This window comes from Pelecanus crispus, chromosome 17, assembly GCF_030463565.1.
Source record: "Pelecanus crispus isolate bPelCri1 chromosome 17, bPelCri1.pri, whole genome shotgun sequence".
NCBI classification, from domain to species: domain Eukaryota; kingdom Metazoa; phylum Chordata; class Aves; order Pelecaniformes; family Pelecanidae; genus Pelecanus; species Pelecanus crispus.
This window is the reverse complement of record NC_134659.1, coordinates 1,414,071-1,428,300: the sequence shown is the minus strand read 5'-3', so window position 1 is coordinate 1,428,300 and position 14,230 is coordinate 1,414,071. Positions and strand designations below refer to the sequence as shown.

General features: G+C 46.1%; 1 protein-coding gene across 5 annotated transcripts in view; it reads left to right on the top strand.

The window, feature by feature from the left end:
• Nucleotides 1-1,198: 1,198 nt before the first annotated feature.
• RAP1A (RAP1A, member of RAS oncogene family) overlaps nt 1,199-14,230 on the top strand; it is a 43,010-nt gene continuing 29,978 nt past the window's right edge. Inside the window, exon 1 of one of the 5 annotated variants that reach the window (XM_075722586.1) lies at nt 1,199-1,235. The gene's annotated coding sequence lies outside the window, so the exon portion shown is untranslated. Of the gene's footprint in view, nt 1,236-1,770; nt 1,793-3,507; nt 3,555-3,596; nt 3,795-8,078; nt 8,093-14,230 lie in introns of those variants that run through there. The other 4 variants (XM_075722591.1, XM_075722589.1, XM_075722588.1 and 1 more) reach the window with 4 other exon arrangements.

The following is a 14,230-nucleotide window of genomic DNA, read 5'->3' as shown; positions in this document are numbered from 1 at the left end:
ATATTTAGGATTTTTGTTGGAGTTCTGGATGAGAGGCAGCATGAATGCAAAAATATTATTGCTCTAGCCTCAGACTTCAACGCATCTCCTGCCCGTGTCCCTGAAGTTTTGCAAGTGAAGTTTTGCCTGCTGCAGAGCAATGCTGCTGCCTCGAGTCCTTTGTCTGCAGCCTCACCTTGAGCGGCCCCGGGGACGGTGGCTGCAGTCCTCGCCCTGTCCCCGGTCAGGGAGTGAGGCGATGCTGTGCTTGCGAGCACGAGAGAGCCCTCTGCATCTTAAGTAATGCTCATGGTGAGCTGTGCATTCGAATCACGAAGCAATTACAGCTCTTTGTGGGGTGTTTATACATTTTTAACCAGAAAATATCAATAGAATTTGTAATTTTTTTAACTGTTCACATTGAGTATATATATTTTGTAGCCGAGTTATACTGTGTTAGGACTATGGAAGCAATCTAAGAGATCACAAGCCCCCGCGCAGTGACTGTGGCGAACTTCTGGCCTGATCCTTTGTGCGTGGCTGCTGCCACTCGCAGCCCCCAGGTGACAAAAATAGCATCGGGTACACGTGGTGTTGCCTCTGCATTTCATCTGTTTCTCCTTGATTACAGATATATTTTACTTCAATGTTAGAGTTCTTTATGGTGTTTTTTTTTTAATAAAAATGGCGCTATTTGAAGTGCCGTGTTTCAGGAAACGCTGTTTCCGTGGCGAGGTGATGGCAGCGATGCCCCCGGTGGCCTCGCAGCCCCCGGCCGGGCCCGTCCCGTGTGCAGGCGCCGCGCCCCCGCTGCCCGCCCCTTCCCCCGCAAGGAGAGGCTCTCGGGCTCGTTATCCGCCCGCTGCCGCCTGTTCGCTGCCTTTGCCGGCGATGGCCGCGGGGAGCCGGGGCCGGCGGGGCCCCCGCTCGGCTGCTGGCGGGGCGAGGGGCGGCCAAGGCTCGGCTGCCGCCATGGCCGCTGCGGCGGCGCCGGGAGCCCCCCGCGGTGACCTGCGGCGGGGAGGGGGCCGGGGCCCGGCGGGGAGGGGGCCGGCACCTGCCCGCCGCCGCCGCCCGGAACTTCTCGCCGGCCTCCCCGGTCACGTCCTCTCCCGCCGCTCCGGCTCCGCGCCCCCGCCCGCCCGCTGGCTCCTCCCCAGGCCGCGGCCGGTGAGGGCGGGGCGGACGCGGCGCCGCCGCCGCGCACAGCAGCCGAGCCCCGAGCGAGCGGCGGCGGGCGGCCCGGAAGGCGGCGGGTGAGCGGGGCGGCGGCGGCCGCGGGGGAAGGGAGCGGGCGCGGTGGGGCCCCGGGCGCCCCGGCCGGGGCCTGGCGGTGGCGAGGCCGCGGGGCCGCGTCCCGGCGCCGGGGCGGGAGCGAGCGGGTCAGGGGGGCGGCCCGGGGGGGGTCCGGCGGCGGGGGTCCGGGCAGCGAGGCGGCGCCGGCGGGGCCGGGCCGAGCGCTCCCTCCCCGGGGGCGCGGCGAAGCCCCGGCCGGCAGCGAGGGGGAGGCGGCTTCGCCCCGGCCCCGGCCCCGGCCGCGGCGGGAGGGCTGCCCGTGGCGGGGCGGGTGTCCGCGCTGGGCCCCGGCCGGGGCTGCCCGGGGCTCCCCGCTGCCGCGGCTGCCCCGTCCGCGGCGGGCGCCGGGCGCGGGCTGGACATCCATCTTGTGCGGCGGCTGCCGGCCCGGGCGGCCGGGCTGCGGGCGAGGGAGGCCGCCGGGGCCGAGGCGGGGGCGGTTGGCCCTCGGCGCAGCGAAGGGTGTCACCGCGCCTCGGGAAATAACCAAAATTCCTTCGGTGTTCCGTACGGTCAGGTGCGCGCCGGGCCCCAGGGCAGCGCGCGCCGTCTCGCTGCTCCCCGAGGTGTAAAGGGGCGCAGAAGGCTCGCCCGCGTCGCGCCCGAAGAGCGCCGGAGGTACAGGGAGCTGGGCCGGAGGGCGGCGGGGCCAGGGCCAGCCTTCGCCAGGCACCCCGCTTCTCCTCCCCGCACGGGCGGCCGGGGGCTTGGGCCAGGGGGCTTGGGCCGGAGGTTTGGGCCAGGGGGCTTGGGCCGGAGGTTTGGGCCGGGGGCTTGGGCCGGGGGTTTGGGCCGGAGGCAGGTGGCCGAGCCGGGCCCAGGGCACGGCTTGGTGCGCGAAGCGGGCACCGAGCAGCCCCTCAGGAGCCGTGCGGAGCGACGCGCTGGTCCGCCCTCGTCCGCCGGGCCCAGGACCAGTTGTCTCGGACCATTTCGGCTCTGAAATGGTTTTTTGCGCTTCCTTCGGTTGCTTTGAAGAGACAGTTTGAAGAGAAACTGCTCTCTGTGTAGAGAAACTTTTGTGTTTAGATACTTTTTGTTCGTTAGTGTCTTTGCTTGCGATATCTGAGCGACAGCACGGGTGGTTTTATGTGAGGGTTTCTGCAGAGAGTTCTCAGTGGGAGGGTTGGGGTTTGGACACGCCGAGTCGATACCGACTGACACAGAACTGGAATCGGCTCTTGGGTTTTGCTTTGCTCACAACTTGGAAAGAGCTGCAAACAGGAAGGGCAAACCATGCAAATGCTGTTTTTTTTTTTTTTTCTTTAGTAGCTTAACAAGGGAGATAATATTTCTTACAATAGTCGTTTGACTTGAAAACGCCTGTCTGCCTTCGGACTATTCTATCAGAACTCTGTATGTTGCTTTTGCAGTTCTGTCTGAGTAGTAGTAGTATTGCTCCACGTCAAAAGAGACACCAGATTATTTGAAGATTTAAATTGAGGAATCAGCTGCTTAGTTCAGAGTGGCTGTCTGCTGTGAAACGTTTCACTGTTGTGATTTTTGTCATCTCTTTTTCTCACTGAAACTGTGTGTCGTTAACTCTCACTGGTGCTAGCAGATCCCTCGGATTTTGAAGGGTTTTAATGTGGGAATCGTGAGACTTAGGCGGTAATGGATGAAGCTGTGGAGAGGCAGAAAGCAGTGCGTTAGCAGTCAAAGGTCGGTGCCTGTAATGAGAAGTTATCCCAAATAAGGCGACTTAAAGGGAAGTTTTAGATGGAGCTCCCTCGCCTTTGTGATTTCTGCAACTTTTTAAATTTATAGAAGCGGTGTAGTTCACCATGTCCCAAGTATGAAATGCTGTCTGATTATTCTGACATCATTATCACTTGCTATAGTGACTTCATTATGCCGGATATGCCATGTTCACATCCTGTTGCTATGGAAAAGATCAGTGTAATAAATAAAAACGTTTGATGTCCTGTTCATCATTGTGGCAGAAAAAACGCCAGCCGTTTATTGCCACGATTGCCTGAAGACTGACAACATATTCCAACAAAAGTTTTCAATGCCAAGTTAGAAACAGGGAGATTGTCACTTGCAGTTCTCAGCAGATTGTCCCTTCCTCCTCTCTGTTGTCCCGGGTAGCAGACGTTGTGAAATCCTAGTTTTGGAAATGGTAATATGTATGTCGTTCTTCAAGGTGGAGTCGACAGGAAGTGCTATGCTCACATACGCTGCTTCTAAAAATAATCTGTTTTCATGCACAGTATTTTCTACGCACCGGGAGGAGAGGAGCGTTTGTGTTCTGTCAGGCTAAGATCATCCGCAGAAAAGTGAGTTATTCCTCGTAAAAGCAGATATTTCTTACGGCCTTTGTAAACGTAGGAGAGCGTGTCCGGAAGGGTGTAGTTGGTCTGATCACGGGACCGTGTACGATGCGAAAGAAACCTTGATGGCATTTAGCAGGCCCAACCGGTGCTGGCAGACCCAAGAGCTGTACTTCTGAAGACTCAAAGGAACGAAGAGCGGTGTCTGTCATCACGTGTCTTGGCTCTGGTGTGGCCGTTTTTAGGGTAAGTAGCTTTGCTGAAGGTTTTGAGAGGACCGCGTGCCAAATGGACTAAATTACTAGCACAGTATAATTCCAGTGACACGTTAATGCTTTTATTTGGAGGCTAGTGTTTACGCAGTTTATCAAAATGGTTTATCTTTGAAACCATAAGCTGCAAATATACAGACATAGACTTTGTGATACATTTCATGCTGTTCATCCAGTCTGAGGCTTGTTCTTAAAAAACTGAAATGTAATTAGATAGCAGTAGTGTAACATGTGGACATACTCTAACATAAAAGTTTTAATTGTATATTGAATCATCGTCTTAGGCATAAACAACTCTAAACATTTGTTTGTACTATATATTGCAGTGTTTTTTCTTGTTCCATGCGCGTGCACAGGGTACTCCGTGGCACTTTGAACTTGTACTTGGTATTTAGAGAACAGATTGCTTCTGTGCAACTTCACAGACACTTTTAAAAAACTCATCTTAAAGAAGAATCCTAATATTCTGAGAACAGGAACACGTTATCTGTTTATACTAGAGAAAAGGAAGTGAATCTTTTGAACGTACATAAAGCTCAGATCTTTACTTTTTACATTTGAAATGTTTTTTTACTTGTAGCTGTTAGAAATTCAGAGTTCCTCTTGGTCTGGTGTTACTTTCAGCCTTGCTGAAATCCATTCAGCAGAGCACTGCTGGGCTCAGTCAGTGGGTCTGGCTGTGGATCCTGACCAAAACTTTTTTTTTTAAGGATAATATGGGAGAATTCCTATTTTATCGCTTTCTTTTCATTTCTGATGAGCCAGAGCAATGTTAAACATCAAGTGCTTCTGGTAGCTTTGTCAGTTTAATTCTGCAGAAGCAGATTGAAGAGAGACCTAACTTCTAAAACTCTCTTGTCTTGGGGTTGTGTTTGGATTTTTTTTTGGCCTTGATTTGAGGTGGGGTTTGGTTTGGGTGGGGTCTTGGGGGGGGGGGGGTGTTAGTGTTTTGGTTGGGTTTTTTTTTTTTTAAGAGGAGATAGTGAGGATGGTGGTTAGCGTACAGCCTGAATTCATTTTACACTGAGCTCTGAAGTGGTTATTGATTTGGTTTTACTCTTTTATTTAATGCGTAATAGGAAATGAAACAGAATTTTAATGAAAGTATCTTTTTAAAAGGGTGCTCATACATCCTAGGGTCAAATTTTTACTTGGGCATCTGCGTTCGCACTTTGCAAAAGCTTCTGATCCTGGAAACATGACACCTAATGGCCGAGATAAGTAAGGATGTTAGAAAGTTGGAAAGAAAAGTTAATCTTGCTGAGCTATCTTGTTTGATCCAGTCTGTCTTGTTCAGATGCTGAAACGTGTGAGGTGTTTTGTTCTGTTTGCTGCGGCACTGAAGTCTGGTGGCAGCCATGATTTGAGATTATTTGGGTTCTTAGACTGCTGTCTGGGTATAAATTAATGCCCTAAAAAGTTCACCTCTCAAACAGGTTTCTCCTTGGATTATGTCCTAGCATCAAGAGTACGGAGAGGACGAAGGAGGACCTAGCTTTTTGTTCATAAAGCACAGATTGGAACGAGACTACAGCTGTATTAGCTCATGGCTGTTAGACAGCAGAGTGAAAATACAATATGCTTTCCAATGCTAGTGTTGCAAATATAACCATGTTCAGTATATTTCAGCTAATGGAAATGGTTAAATAGAGCATGAAGTTGTGTAGATTAATTTATTTCAGTCCTACAAGTGATAGTTTGCGTTAGTCCAAGAAGAGTGGCACAATCTTTATGGGTAAAACATTTCCCAGAATGGTTGATTTTTTTTTTTTTTTTTTTAAGCTGTACAGTTTGAAGTAGTAGTAGGTTATTCATCCTCTGCAGTTGTACAGTAAGATTAGAGCTCTAGGCAAGTCACAGAGGTAACTCCTTTGCTTTTTCCCACTGCTGAATTTTTATTGTTCAGCATTCAGGAATACTTGGAAGCAAGAACCGGGTAGGAATCTAACTGATCCAGTTTAGTGTCTCCAACGCTAATATTAGAATGAAAAAAAATCCATGTTGGTTAAATGAAGAACTGTTGAAATAATATACCAGAAGAGAAAGGATTAAAATAAGTATGAAGAAGATATACTTTCGTTAATAGCTTCTGAGTAAGAAGGATATTAAAAAAAATTATCTAATGTAAAGTATCTGTGGGTACACTTTTGATATAAATATGTTGAAATAGAAATAACCTTTGATTAGCCTGCATATATACTTGCAAATTACATGTAGAAAAAATAGTATCTAGCCATATGACGTTAATTCTGTATTTCAGTCTTGCTTTTAGCTTTCTTCCCTAGAAGTCCTATACCACCTAGGAAAGTTGTTGCAGGAATGACAACTTACTTAAATATTCTTTGACAGTCCAAACCAAAGGTAGTTTAGATTTGTGTTTGAGACAAGTCTGTGTTCTGAGCGACTTGGCGTGAGGTTGTTGCGCCCTGGTTGTAGCTCGATGACCGGTTCTGCTCCCAAGTGTCCCCCGCTGTTGTTTCACTGCCTGTACCTGTGCCCCTGCCTGCGGGCTTCCAGGGAGGTCCCGGCTGCCAGCGGATGGAGCTGCCTCGGGAGGGAGTTAGCATCTCTAGGGCTGGATGACTCGGGGACCAGAAAACAAATTAAGGGTTTGAACTCCATAGTGTGATGTTGCATAAACAGGCTGAAGTTTGGCCAGATGTTCCTCCTGACTGATTCTCTGGGAAACAATCCTATATCATAAGTAATACAGATTCCTTGGATGCGTCTAGTTTTTTCCTTTCAGAACAGAATACAGTGTTTCAGTTGGAAGGGATCTACAGTGATCACCTAGCCCAACTTTCTCCTTAAGATTTCTTGATTTATAAGTAAACAAGCTCTCCAGAATGCATGGTTTCTTTTGATTTATAAAATAGACAAGATCTTAGAGTAAATGCTGGTTCTCCTAGCCACACCTTTGAGTTTTTTAAAAATGTAAATTACATGCCTTTTAAGGTTGCTGTTTAGCTGGTGGACCTGGCGTTCAACACAGCATTTGTTCCGATAATGTAAGATTTTTAGGAGAAACCTGGTTATAGTATATAAAAAACCCTATGTTTTAGTTGTATTTCATGGAGTATCACCAGGATTGAAAGCAGCTACAAGATTAAATGGCTTTAATGTAAGCTCTGAGGCTCCAGGTGAGTGTGCTTTGGGTTGATTTGCTTTTGCTCAGGTGTCAGAGGAGGCTGTGAAAAAGCATCCTCTGAGGTCAGAGTGGATTTGCTGTGGGTGACAGTCCTGAGAGGGCAGAGCAGGTAGCTTAGGTTTCTGTAGATAGCGTCTTCCATGTGAAAAAAAAAAAAAAAAAAAGAATTTTCAAATTATATGTGGTATGATGTATAAGGTAGATGTTTCATGCGTGTTAAGATCAGTTTACCTCGTAGTGTGAGAACAAAGGAAAATGAGGGCGTTTGACAAAAGGTGTTCATGGATGAACAGGGTAGGTTCTGAAAACGCCATGGTGTGAGTTTGGCTTTACCTCAGCATCCGCAGATGTGTCAGCACGTGACTGACCCTGCCTGTCTCTGGGAGCCTGCCGTGGCACAGGAGAGGCACCGCTGCGTGCTGAAGGGACGCGAGGCCACGACAAGCAGCAGCGAGGGAGGTTTCAGTTAGAGCAAGGATGGATGTTCCTGTGGGAGCGGTTAAGCGCTGGAACAGGCTGCCCAGGACTTTCTGGAGTCTCTGTCAGTGGAGATTGGCAGAACTTGACTGGGCAAGGTCTTGAGTGACCTGGTCTGACTTCGAAGCTAGCCCCGTTTGGAGCAGGGGGTTGTAGCAGAGCCCTTTGGAGATCCACTGCAATCTGAATTGCCCTCTGTTTCATTGGCACGGTTGTATTACCTGCTAGAGTGGGCGAGCTGTGGTGAGAGCTCCAGTGGCCAGCTTCAGGCTGTGGTTTCATGGTCACTACATGCAGTCACACAGCGTGGTGTCCCCCTTGCTCTGATAATTGCGTTCTTAGATGTTGAGGTAGCTCAGGGAGCTTAGCTAGCTGAAAACTGAGCTAGTCCCAAAAATAAATTTGTCGTTTTCAACCAGATCACTTCTTGCTCTGACTCATTGTGTGGTTGTGCAAGTAGCACTGCTGAGAGAGGGAAGGAGTTGCAAAGAGAACAAGAAGCTGCAGTTCCTGACTACATCTAACTTAGGGCAGCGTCCTTCTGTCTGCTGGGACTGTAGTAGAGGTAACGTGGTGGCTATCTGCTTTGCCTGTTAACATCTGGAAAGAACATGATCTGCGGCTTATTCTGGATGGCGGATAAATAGGTGAATATTTACTCTGTCCTCAGTGGTAACGGATTGTTGTTTGCAAGGAACAGCCTGCATTTATGGGAGTTTATATCAAGTTGTCTTTCTGTTGCAACAAATTCAGGGTCTTCACTGCTTGTTTTTTCAGTTGGCTTTGCTTGTTGTGGTGGTGACTGTTAAGACATCATCTGTGAGTTGGTTCTACATGTCTGCTGGCTGGCTGAAACCATTCGGAGCTAAATGGCTCGTTATTAGAACCTTCCTGTTCTTTCCTGTGATAGTGATAATTTTGTTAATTGATGCCTATTTTCTGAGCTCGCTTCTGAAGAAAGAAAGGGGAGTGCAGGGAGAAGCTGTTTAGACCGTAGTGACAGCAGAGCGTCAGTCAGGACACAGCGTGTGCCCACTCAGCTGCTGGTACCTGGTATTTACACTGAAGCACTGTGTTCCGGTGTTAGACCTACTGATGCCATTTCGCTTCCAGGTTTGGTATGAAAGAAGTTTTGATCTCCAAAGCTCTGAACGGGACAGATGCTGGTTACTGAGAGATCACTTCTCCCCTTGCAAATGCTGCAGTAATTAAGGTTGTCTGAAGTAGTCCATTTAATGATATTAAAATGAAGAGGCTGTGGGAAGATGGGCGGTGTTCAAGGAGGAGGCACCGAGTGTTACATTCCTAATCAGAAATGGTGTGTTTAAACTTAAATTACATTCTGCTGTGGGAAGATCCTTTGAGGGGTGTGTGGGAAGAAGTGGGACACCGGAAACCTTCCCTAATTTTGATCACCAATCATTTGGGGTTTTATAACTTCTATATTTGCAGATTGCAGTCGCAACATTGTAGTAGCCAGTCCCTCTAGTTAAAGAAGAGATTTAAAACTGGGTTGTTTCTGTTTCTCCGTGGTAGTACTCCACAGGGCATAACAAAGAGCTCTGTTCTCACCGCGTCAGCTGGCTGAAGCAGGTAGGGTAGCTCTGCGTGAATCTGAATGCGGCCACATGAAGACGATGTTTTGATGTGTGTTACTGCTCCATGCTGCGAGTGGTCCAGCAGGTATTGGGTGCTGGGTGTTGGGAAATACCTGCTCTACCTGAACAGGCACTTCCTCAGTGCAGCTGTAGTGGCTTGACGTGAACCTAGGTGAAAGTGCATATTTAATTTTTTTGATTGAGAAATCCAGATGCTGACAAAAGCAGACCGTAGTATGTTTTGAAAAGTGCTGTTTGTTTTCTTTTGAGGAACAAAATCCTTTATCTGGGGGAAAGTTTGACCCTCCACAGGGCTTTTACAATGGGGAAGAAGCAGGTAACATAGGTCAAACAGCAAAAAAGGACGCTCCAGGGCTGCTTGCCCCCATGGCTGCAGGTGGTTGACTTGGCTTTCTCACTCTTTTCGCTTTGTTTGACTGAAAATATGGGGAGCCAGGCAATAGTAGTCCTGTTGAGCAGGTGGCCTGAGTCATTATGGTTTGTTATTTATTTTGAATACCGATAAGATGGAAAGTATTTAAATCCATCTGGGGCACTGAAACAAGAGGTCTGGATATGTCCACAGCAGTGGCTGTGTTATGGCTGAAACAGATCTTTTATTTATCGCTTAAATGAGGCAGTCAAAAATACGTGCTGCCCCGGTGCTTCATACACTCGCGTAAGGAGTAGGACGAGCATTTCTGTAATAGGTGATTGTCACCCTGTCAAAAGTTACTGGAAAAGACTGCTTTTTGGAAATGCACTGCAACTCGTAGCACCCAGCGTGTTTGCCAATCGGTTGCATTGCGTAACTGCTGCTTGCTGGAGCATTACAGAAAAACAGACAGTTGCATTTCACTTGTGAGCGGCTAGAACTGCAGACTCAAGGCTGGCTGGAATGTTTGGGGGGTTTGTTGAAATATTTGTTGGATCCAACAGTGTTGTGTTCTGGAGTGTTCTAATACTGAAAAAATTTGAATTTGTCATATTTAAATTAGGGTATTGCAAGTGAACTCATAGCTATGAAATCTGCTCTTTGAGAGATCTGAGCATCTATGGCTCTAGCTGGCTGTGGCTGTAGTTGTGAGCGCTCTGTCCTTCGAGAAGTAAGACCGCTATTAGTTTTTGTCCAAATCAATAATCTGTATGGAATTGGGCATCTCTCACGTTTTTAACGCATTAGTTGGAAACAGACCCTTACTCTGGAAAGCACTGAGTATGTGGGAGGAGCAGTTCGGCTGGATGTATTGGTTGCAGTGCCTTTTATGTTGCTTTTTATGTAATATTCTTCTCTCTAATGCAAATAAACTTGAAGTTGTAGGGAGGGGCTGCTGAGAAGAGGAAAACTTTCATTACAGACAGCTGACATGCAGAATAATGTCTTTTTATATGCCACCTACCACGTGATAGTTTAAAGTAAATCGTAGTTCACTGGGTAAGGTTATTTCTGGCGCAATTCTCCTTTTTGCATAAGTAGTCCCATTCCAGCACATCTTGCTTTACCCTGAGATTTGATGTGTCGGTACTGTGCTGGGTAACTGTTACTGGGTATTGGGCCTGAAGAACAGAAATCCGGGTAGATTTATGAAATAAATACAGGTGAAGATAAAATAAATTTAGCCAATTGTTGCTTTCTGCTTTGGATTATAACACTAATTGTAGTTGAAAATAACATTAAGATTAAAGATACGGATGGAAACGGTTCCAGACAGACTTTCTCATGAAATATTCATGCATTTAGGGCTTTCAACTCCTCAGATCACTTATAAAGTCATAGGGATTACAATATTACGGCTTTGTCTTGTTTCATGAATGCACTGCATTGGCATATTGATCGCTAGAATGAGCTCAAATTTAGAATAAAGCTTTTTCAGGAATCTCATTTAAAATGATCAAACGGATGTTTTAATGCTCCAGGGCACTTTCCTCAGTGGTGTGATTCCAACAAAGTGGGTATTTTCCTTTATTCTGTAATTTCAGTACTTTGTAGCCTCTGTCTGTTAAATGAACTGTTTGCTCTAAACCCTCCTCATAAAAACAGTATCCAGCACAAGTCCATTTGGCACTGAAGCAAGCTTTAGCGGGGTGGTAGGGTGGCTGAGCATGCCATTAGCAGGTGTCAGAAAAACTCAGTCATGTCTACAGAGCTGAGAGGCTGAAACTTCTTTTATTGTCCTTTTCACACCAAGTTCATATTAACTACATCTGTATGGGCAGAAGTTTAGAAAAGTTCCTAAATCTATTTTAAAACCAGTGGCGGTAGTGCCCATGCATTTGTATGGCTGACATTGTATTTGTAGAGTTATGCTAGAAAAAACAGTTGAATGGGAGTTTTAACTTCGATGGATGGGTTTCCTGACCAAAATGGAAAGCCCAGAAATCGTGGATAATGGCAATTAAGAGTCAAATTAAGTGTGGTGTGTTCTAAGGTCTTGCTCAGAGTGCAGAACTGACTGTCTCCAGGCCATGTGTTGAACAAACTCGCATACTAATATGGGAGAGATTTTTTTTTTCCTATTGCCTTGTGTCTTAGCATTTCAAAGACGCATTAAAAAAAAAAAAAAAAAGATGACTTTTTTTGTCCCTGTTTGAATACTGGTCATGAGGTGGAGGGGAAGAACTGGCTGATGCCAGTGGTACTCATCTTGTTAGCTGCTGAAGGATGTGTCCTCCCTTCCTTGTGAGTTAAACATAGCATCTCTTCTTCTGGGAGCAGGAGTCCAACTGCCTGTGGGGTTTTTATTTTTGTTGTTGTTTAAAGACAGCTGTATAATAATCTATTTTGGTTGTAATCAAGCTTGACCTATAAATACTGAAATGGCTCATGTAAAACTGATTTAAACTATCAGAGCTATTTCCTTTAGGGGTTAGTGTCACCTTTTATTTTCCATAAAGGAAATTCCAGGATGAATTGCCAAAGTAGTTTTGCCCTTTTAAGCCCAGCAGATTCAGGAGGATTTAAAAACTTCAGAGAACCCCCAGTGCAGAGATCTGCCAGCTCTCGACCCTCCTGGCCTGAAAGTTTTCGCTGTGATGCCCTTCAGGCTCCAGCACTGAAGTGTTAACAACATTTTTGAATATTCCTTCGGTTAAAATCTTCACGTAGGATAAAATTTCATTTTTGTTGCAAAAGAACATTAAGTTTCCACCTCCCTCTGCCCCCAGGTTCCAGGAAGCAGCATTAAGGGACTGAGCTAAATACTGAAGGATTAAGTACCATATTAAGTAACTTCATTTCATAGAAAAAGTTCCTTTTTCTCTATTTCAAGTTAATTCTGTACATTAACTTACTGCTATTGAGGTTCCTGTCAACCCTTAAAATTTGCTGTGAAAACGTTTCAAGAGGAACAGTTCTATTTTACACTGCTAAAATACATCCATCGTTAACTGTATTTAGGTACTCATTACATGGATACTCATTGCTGTAGGGGTTTTATTTAAACTGATAAACACTGTAGTATTAATACAAGTGGCCATATGGTAAGTGGGGCTTTTCATTCAAAAAATCATTGTTAAAACAGGCGTTTAATTAGCCGCAGTTGCGTGGGAACGGTAGGCGTTTTGGTTGCTTGTAGCTGATGCACACTAAAGTATTTTTAAGGCAGTGAAAATCTCTAGACTGCATATGCAAACCTGACCTTTAGATCAGTCTACATGGTCAAATCCAGTGTATACACACAAGCTGATTATTGCAGCTTTGCCAGTAAGATTTAAAGAATCTTCATATTTTCTGGCATTTGTAAGTTAGCCCAGTCTCCTGAAAAGCTGGGCAGTGGTCCATGCTGACAGATGACGCGTTTTTAGAGGCTTAATATTAAGAATTTATCACTGATGGCTAGAAATACATTTGAAGAGCAGTTTAAACCGCTACCATTTTTTCAAGAAGTTTCAAAGAAACCTTTATCGGGAGGAAACTGTGTTGGTTTCTCCATCAAAGATTCAGTGCTGCAGACCAAGTGAGGACAAACTGGATTCCAGCCCCTGGCAGTGGCCAGTGCCCGGGCTTTGTGACCAGCGTCTGGTCACTATTACTGCAGAAATAAAACAATTAAAGTGCAAGCTGGAATTGCAGTGACAATCTACCTATCTCATGTCACTTATTTACTCTAATTATACAAACCAGGAAGAACACAGTTAAGAACGTTGCCAAGCTACTATCAGCACAACAAATGACTCTTACCAAGTATAATGTAGTCGGTGTTTTGCTATGATTGAGCCTCCTAGAGTCTGTCTGGAATTTAATGTGTGTTAAAAAAGATCAGAATGTTTTTTCTACTAAATAAAATGCAGGAAAAAAAAAATTACAGGGCTTAAAAATCAGTGGCAAGTTGTGGATGAGGTAGACAACAGATGGAGGAAGTCCCATGAACGGCTTCGATGTCTGATGTTTATGGCCTTTAACATTTACATGTTTTGCTGATGAGGAGGGGCGAAAGGAAGTATTTTTCTTTTCTGCTTCCAAAAAAGCTGTTGAGAACTCCTCTGAATTGTGTAAACCTCTCTGCCGAAAATACTCCAGTAGCTCTGGATGAGGAGAAATGGCTGAGTGCGCCCGTGGCGTTGCTTGGGAGGACCTCTCTTCTGCCGGCTGTCTGCTACGCAGCGTTAGCTGTGCAATTCGCTGCCATTTCCATACTGTGGCCACACAATACTTCCTATTAAACTGGTTTTTATATATAATTGAGAAAAGTCTATTTTCGCCTAAGCCTGCACAGTTTAGGTGGGTGTCTTTCCTCCTGTTTGCAGATCAGTGCTCATTAGCATTAAATTTGCAGCAGAGCTGCAGTCCGTTCAGAGGGGAGGCTGCCAATTACAGCGAGTGACGTAGCGGTTTGTTCTAATTTGGGGATGCAGTGTGTGTTGGTCTTTGAGTTTCGCTTCTGGCTTCCTTTCCCCTGTCTTTGTCTGTCTGGCACATGTCCCTAGCTACTTTCTACAAATGCAGACCAATAGGACAAAAAATAAATTAGCCGTTTCAGCATGGCAAGCTTTAGCTGCCCAAAGTACTTGTTCCTTGCCTGGAGTGCTTCTGTAGCAAAGCAATTTAAAATGAGTAAGTAGGCAGTCACTTCCATGGAAGTTAACATTATATTTAACATTGCAAGTTCAGAGTGAAGCTGGTTGCAGAAAGGATTACGGACCGAGGAAGATCAATCTCAGTATGTTTGTCCTTAAAATCACTTTTTC